Below are 7,275 nucleotides of genomic sequence, written 5' to 3' on the forward strand. Positions count from 1 at the left end.
AATTCATTAACTGCCTTATAAATTATTTTAAGTAGAACACAAAAAGAACAATTATTTATTAAAATAATGTTTTTAAAATAAACTTTGAAATGATATCCAAATGAGACTATCAAATCTAAGAGGAATAGAATTATGTGAAACTCAAATACAAAATTAAAATTATGTACATATCCAAACAAGAACATCACAGAGGCCCTGTATAAAATTCTTAGTGGGCTTTTTTCTTGGTGCAGTTCTAGCCCTATGATGAAAAATATCTTTTTCTAAAGTGTATAATTACCCTCTGTCACTCTTAAATCTCCTCTGGTGTCTCAGCTCGCTTAATAATGGTGAACAGATGAGCAGAAATTAAAAATAAAGGCCTTCTACCAATTTAGCACCCCGCACATAATGCACCTATAATGATAGTTTGATTGCCAGTGCCCATTATTTTGTTGCTGTCTTTTTTTCTATTACTGCTCCAGAGCCCTGGGTTTCAAAAAGAATACAGCATCCTGTTCTATAAAACCAGGGCAATTTACACAAACACCAGCTTTAGCCTGTATTAGACAGATACATAGAATAAAATGGAAAGCATAATGTGATGTCACGTGGACCATTTAATGTCAGTGGCACTCTTCACTTAAATATCATATTACATTTTGGTTAATTTATTTTCCAAAAGAGAAAAGTGAAAAGCATGAATTTTTTTCCAACAGAATAGGGAAGAAAATTGAAGTGTTTATGGATATTAAAATGAATGAGAAAAATACACTAAAAATGGCTAGCAAGTGCCCTACCAGAGTTCCCTTAGCACAGTTCCACAGTGGAGCCAGTGGGGGGAATATATATATAATATATATTATATATATAATATATATAGTATATATACACATATACACATATATTTAGAGTAAGATCAAAAGGGATGTTATGCAGCAGGTTTGGTATAGAGTGGAAGAGTCTTCTTGAAATACCATTATTATTTTAATTATTATTTGAATATGAAAAACTCTTGTTTTATGACTGTTGCCTTTAACTAAACCCACCCAGTCATATATGATATTTCCTACATATTTACTTTTTTCCCTGGGACAGCTCACCACATAATCTTTTTTGGTGTGTGCGGGTGTGCTACTGGGGATTGAAATCACGGGCATCCTGCCTCTGAGATACCCATGACCCTATTTTATTTTTTTATTTTGAAATAGGATCTCACTAAGTTGCAGTGGGCTTCACTAAGTTGGTAAGCTGGCTTTGAACCTGGGATCCTCCTGTCATAGCGTCCCAAGTATCAAGATTACAGGTGAGAACCACCACACCCTGCTTCACCACACAATCTTAATAGCCTCTAATAAGTCCTCTGTTAGACCACCATACTGAGCTGGAGTTTTCTTTTCCTTTTTCTTTTCTCTTCTGATTTTTATGCTTGAGGTGATTCCCTACACTTGTTAAGACTAGATGCATTCGTTGTTTTAGTAAAACGTTGACACAGCCTTAAGTAATCGTGCCTCAGTACCCTTCAGGACATTCCTCTCTGTGACGCCTGTACCTTGCTGAAGGATGAAAAGTACTTCCAGGCCTTTGGGTACACCACGTTGTGCAGCAGATGCAGACGAGAGAGTGAAGCGACCAGTCACATGACTGGCTAAAATCCAGCCTGTCCCAAGTTCCCTGAGAAGATCTGCATTGGACTCTAACCCTGACCCCCTCATCACTAAGCAGAGACTCAGCGCAGGCCTGAGGCTCTATCACTGGCCCCGCCTGGCAGGCCCAGAGCATGTAAACAGCTTGCAGTAATATTCAGGCCTATGGAGCGCTGGTAAAAGGTCTCCCTCTTTGCAGATCTATGAAATGGCCCAGGAGAGCAGTGGACGGTTTTTGGTTACCTTCAAAACATCCCGTATAGGCCCTGCCGGTGCGTGGACAAGCAGACTGTATGGATCATTTGTCTTTCCATGTGTGCTTATATCCACCCCAAGCCACCTGTACAAGCAAGCCCTGCACTCCATGTGAATATTTTCAATCATTATAACCTTTTCCTCAGTCGCTTCCTTTATTTTATAGCAACGTTTGCACCATTTTGTCCTTAGTCCTAGAGTTTGGATAGAAATTCAAATCAATTCTTTGAGCTCTTTTCTGAGGCCAATTCTGTGTGGAGTCCTAAAGGTACTTATAAGTGTGTGTGGCGATTCGGGGGAGGTGGACCCCCTCTTCGCCCTCACTCCCCAGTCTCATGGGGAGGCAGAGTATGGCAGAGAGCACTATTTCACACATATTAAGTGCCTCTGAGCACTGAGTCCTGTTGAGAACCAGCACTAGACTTCCGCACAAAACAAGGGCGCACAGACTGGAGCTGGCAGGGGGTTGAGGAGAACCGTTGATTCGGGGGGCCTAGCATCAGGGCGGTCCTGTCTCTATGGCTCTGAAGAGACCACCTTTTGACTGTTAAGTGCTGCCCTGATCTCTTTAGCAAGGGCTCTGTGTCAGCAAGTTGGAAGTCATGCAGAAGAAAAACAGCAGAGTGGAAGGGGGCTGGGGAAGGACTGGTCAGGCAGGGCTCTGGTGCTCCGCTGAGTGGCAGCAGCGGGGTCTGGGGGCATCGGCGAGATCTGCTGCCTATCAGCTCCGTGGGGCCAGCGAGTTCTTACTCTAAGAAGGAGGATGAACACAAGGGCGGCCCATCAGAAGACTTCCCACCTGCATCTCGCCCGAGCTATTGGTAATGGAGGCTCCTATGGAAGGGTTGGATCTCAACCTTGTGAAGCCAGATCCAACAACAACCCATTTTAATAGTGGGCGAGGGCTGGGAGCCAGGAGTTCCTGTTGCTGGATTATATCTTGCTGTCTCCTTGTTTCTCTTCCATGGCATTCACACACCCTGCAGAGATCAAGCAGGGATAGATAACCTGCTTTTTAGGTGCTGGGAAACAGGGACATGGCAGGGGGTTGTCATAGTTTTGTCTTCCAGGCCCAGCAGGGAACCAGTCTCCATAGTGGAGAAGATGGTCAAGCTGACCTAATAAATATTTTCCATCCCTAACCTCAGTAATTATTTTCATGTGTCACAGCTCAGCAAGGAATGATGAAAGCTAGAGTTTCCCTGATTAGACGTGACTCACAGATTGTTGGGAGCAGCATCTGAAACTGTTCTCTGTTGCTCAAGAAGGCTCTGCCCTTGTCATCAGAAAGTGACATTTCCCCCTCCTCTGCTCAGCTACAGAAGTAAGTGAACCAACCAATCCCCCATGGTCTTTCCTGTGTCCATCTATCCTTTGTCAGCCCCCACGCCCTCTCACAAATCTGCTACACTGGGGTTTTTCTCTGTACCTTTCTTCCCCCCAAGATTTGAAAATGTACCTATTTCCAACAGAATCGTACAATTCTGCCTGCAGTTACAATACTTCTCTGTGGGGTGGGAAATGTGGTTGGATGAAGTGCTTGGAGCATCCCTTTTGGAAAATTGTTTGATTTTGCTACACTCTATTGAGTCCTAGTGGGAAGTCAGCGTCCCTTTGTTATTTTGGAAAATTCTCAGAAATGATATGCACAGAAATTTTCAGCAAAACATTTTCCATTCTAATAACTTCCATAGAAGGTAGAAAGAGAGGGGCCAGGGGAAGAGGGTCTAGTGAGACAGAGCAGGGGCAATACCACCTCTGAACACAAACCCCAACTTAGGGGAGATTTGGAGGTCACGGCTAGCATAATCAAGAAGACCTCCTTAAAGCTATCTGCATTTAATTTCAGTTCGAACTTTCTCATCAGAACTGAGTCGGGACAGGGGTGTTAATAACTCCAGATTCCTGGGCCAGATGCAGTAGGCAGTCAGAAATCCAAATGCAGCTCTTGGCAGCTTTAAGAACATGAAACCCTCCAACCAGCTGATGTAAAGCTACCAAGTCTTTAGGTTGCTTACCAACTCTAATTCTTGCCTTAACCCTTCTCACTTTTATTAGTATTAAGGATAAATTATCTTCAGGAAGTTATCACTTAATGACTTCAAACGTTGAGAGGTAACAGGCCAGCAGAGGAAAAAAATAATAGTTTTTATACTAGGGATTGAACCCAGAGGCATTCTACATCTAAGCTACACCCTCAGCCCTTTTTATTCTAAAACAGAGTCTTACTACATTACCGAGAGTCTCACTATTGCTGAGGCTGGTCTTAAACCTGCCATCCTCCTGTCTCCGCCTCCTGAGAGGCTCCAGGTGTGCACCACCATACCTGGTTGAAATTTTTTTCATAGAATTATATCCTAATATTGTCTTCCATGAGGAAGAAGTGGGCTTCAGATTTGGGAAAACTTTAGAAAACGTGCTCAGACTCCTTGGGTCCAATCAAGGAGACCACAGCTTTGGTGGTTAAGTGGGCCAATTCTGAGGTCAGTTTGCATGTGGTGAAGCCAAGAGAAATCTATAGGAGCCTCCAGGGACACCCCTTCTCGTACAGAAGAGGAATCTGGTCCAGGAAAGAAAAGGCGACTTCAGCTCAGAGGAATCTAGGACTTCTGCAGTTACTTCTCACATTCTTTGGTAGAGATCTGGGGAGACTAGAATAGTGTCCCTCCAAACTGTAGACTACTTTTTCTTATTTTTATACCAAGGAGTGTTTGACTCTGTTGTATACATTTCATTGAAATATAATATAATATAACATAATATAGAGGCTCTGTATTTCATAATTGTACACCTGCGTGCATTTTCATAAAGGGGTCACACTATATCAGGTCAAGAAACAAAATGTTACTCAACCTCCTCCACCTTATTTCCCTTTCTAATCACTGTACACCAAGAGTATCCCCTGCTTTGACTTCGAACACCATGAGTTTTGCCTTTTAGGTAAGGTGGGTCATACAGTGTATGCTCTTTGGCATCCGGCTTCTTTTACTCAATGTGACATTCATGAAATTTATCTATTGTGTTCTTTGTAGCAGTGGTTTACTTTTTATTGCCGCGTAGTATTTCATTGTGTGGATATGACAACATGTTCATTCATTCCACTGTTGGCAGGCGTTTGGGTTACTTTCAGCTTCTATCTGTTATACATAAGTGAAACCTTTTTATACGTGTTTTCTTGAGCATATGCAGCACTCACTACCACTGGAGTAGAATCGCTGAGTTGTCTAATATGTGTGGTTTAGTTTTATTATAAATTGCCCAAAGACTTTCCAAAGAGAATGTACTAAAACCTCCATCACCAATGTATAAGAGTATCGACCGCTTTCTATCCTTGCCGAAACTTGCCACTAAGAATGCCTGCCTGCCTGCCTTCTTTTCTTCCTTCCTTCCCTCCTCTCCTTCCCTCTTTTCTTCCTTGTACTAGAAATTAGACACAAGGACTCTTAACTACATCCCCATCCCTATTTATTTTATTTTGAAACAAGGTCTTGCTAAGTTGCTAAGGGTGTTACTTAAATTGTTGAAGCTGGCCGTGTATTTCTCCTGTCTCTGCCTCCCCAAAGAATGCCTTTTTTAGGAAGTAAATTTGGTTTCTTATCTTTCATTTGTAGCGGAGTTGTAAGAAGAGAATAGAAGGTTTGGGTTCCAAATTTATTTTATATCTTTGATCCCTTTTTTTTTTTTTTTTTTTTGCGGTACTGGAGATGGAACCCAGAGGCATTCTACCTTTGAGCTACACCCCCAGCCTTAGTTTTGTTCCTTATTTTGAAACAGGGTCTCTCTGAGTTGCAAAGGGCCTAAGTAGCTGAGGCTGTCCTCGAACTGAGATCCTCCTGTCTCAGCCTCCCAAGTGCTGAAAATACAAGTATCTTGGGCCCTACCCATGAAGATGTTCTATTTGCCTCAGTATTATGAGACTGATCAATGTATGCAGTAGTATAGTTTAGGGTTAGAAGAAGGCTACTGCTGGAAGACTCCTGGCCACACTTAAGCTAAAATATTGCAATTAAGGGTGCTTTCCACTGGCTCCTAAAGTACTTTGGTTTTTTGGTGTGTTGAAAAAAAAAATTGCCATCAGCTGTCTTGATAGCTGACTTTTCAGGGACTATGAGAAGGTTGGGAGCCTGACCTTAATTACAGAGAAGGATGGCAGAAAGAAATCCTCAGAGGGTGAGGAAGAACACTGCCACCTTACCCACGGGCCAGGTATCAACCTGCAGCCTCAATGCTTTATGGCTTGCCCCCCCCACCCCCAGAATGTTTACTAGGCCCATAAAGGTATAGTGAAGTCAGAAAGCTGATAAACTAATTTTTTTGTTTCATATTTTTCAGTTCATTTCCATAAAAACATAATATAAAAGGCAGTGCCATCATCTTCCCCTTCCAAGGTGAGTCATCAAGCAGGTCTGGGCTGCTCCAGTGGTTCATAGCTCATCATGAGATATGTGCAGAGGATGGTCACATAGATCTGTTCGCTTACTGCAAAGTTTGTCTTTAACATTGTCAGCCTCTCGGGAAAAGAATTCAATAAGCTCATCCTCATATTCCTCCACAATGCTCTCACACGCAAACTTGAGGGTGCCACTGATATCTGAGTCGATTCGGATGCCCTGTAGGTCAAGTTCACTGGATTCTCCATTCCGGCCCACAACACGTGCGTAGTTTTTGCGATAGGTGGAAGGGTCAATCTGTTCCCATATTCCTTCATTCGGTCACATACCTCCTCTGGCAGCTCGGTGAGGTGGGCCTCTGAGCGGACATAAGGTACCTCCACCACTGACTGGCTGCCATCTGGATTGATCCGGAAAGATCCCATCTGAATGGTCTTCTTGGGATCCACTTGGGCAATTTCCCACTCTTGTTCATCCACCAGAGCCCTGCAAGCTCCACAGTGTAGATCCTGGCTCCTTTGGGCCCAAGCCCAAGCAGTTCCCAGCAGGGCCCCCAGAAGCAGTGCCTGCCAACCCCAGTCTCTCATCTTTAATGTAACGGGGTCGCTCCACCTCCGGCCTGTAGGCGGCTGCCCAAGCAGACAGCCCAGTCCGGGACCCACCACAGCCTGCCCCCGCCACGGCCGCCACGCCGTGAAAGCTGATAAACTATTAAAGACCATTACCTTGATCCTGATATTTCAAACCCAGAGTGAATTATTTTATGAAGGAAAAAAACTTTAGCTGTCACTAACTCCAAGACTAGGGTTCTACCCCAAACAGAAACCAACCAACCTAATTTTTTTTTATGACGCATTAACAGTACAATCTGGTAGCATCATCTCTGAGGCCACCAAAATCAGTAACATTTAGTATGTAGTCTATAATAATAATTTAATTTATATCTCTAATACTTACATAGCTATAAACTCAATTGACTTAAATTTAGTCATATAATAAAATTT

At 43.0% G+C, this 7,275-nt stretch overlaps 1 pseudogene across 1 annotated transcript; it reads right to left on the minus strand.

Annotated features, from left to right (window-relative positions):
• Positions 1-6,304: 6,304 nt before the first annotated feature.
• LOC308258504 (protein canopy homolog 2-like) lies at positions 6,305-6,858 on the minus strand (annotated as a pseudogene). The gene has a single exon. The product of its transcript is annotated as a protein canopy homolog 2-like (transcript).
• Positions 6,859-7,275: the final 417 nt, after the last annotated feature.

This window comes from Muscardinus avellanarius, assembly GCF_963383645.1.
Source record: "Muscardinus avellanarius genome assembly, chromosome: 2".
Lineage (NCBI taxonomy): Eukaryota > Metazoa > Chordata > Mammalia > Rodentia > Gliridae > Muscardinus > Muscardinus avellanarius.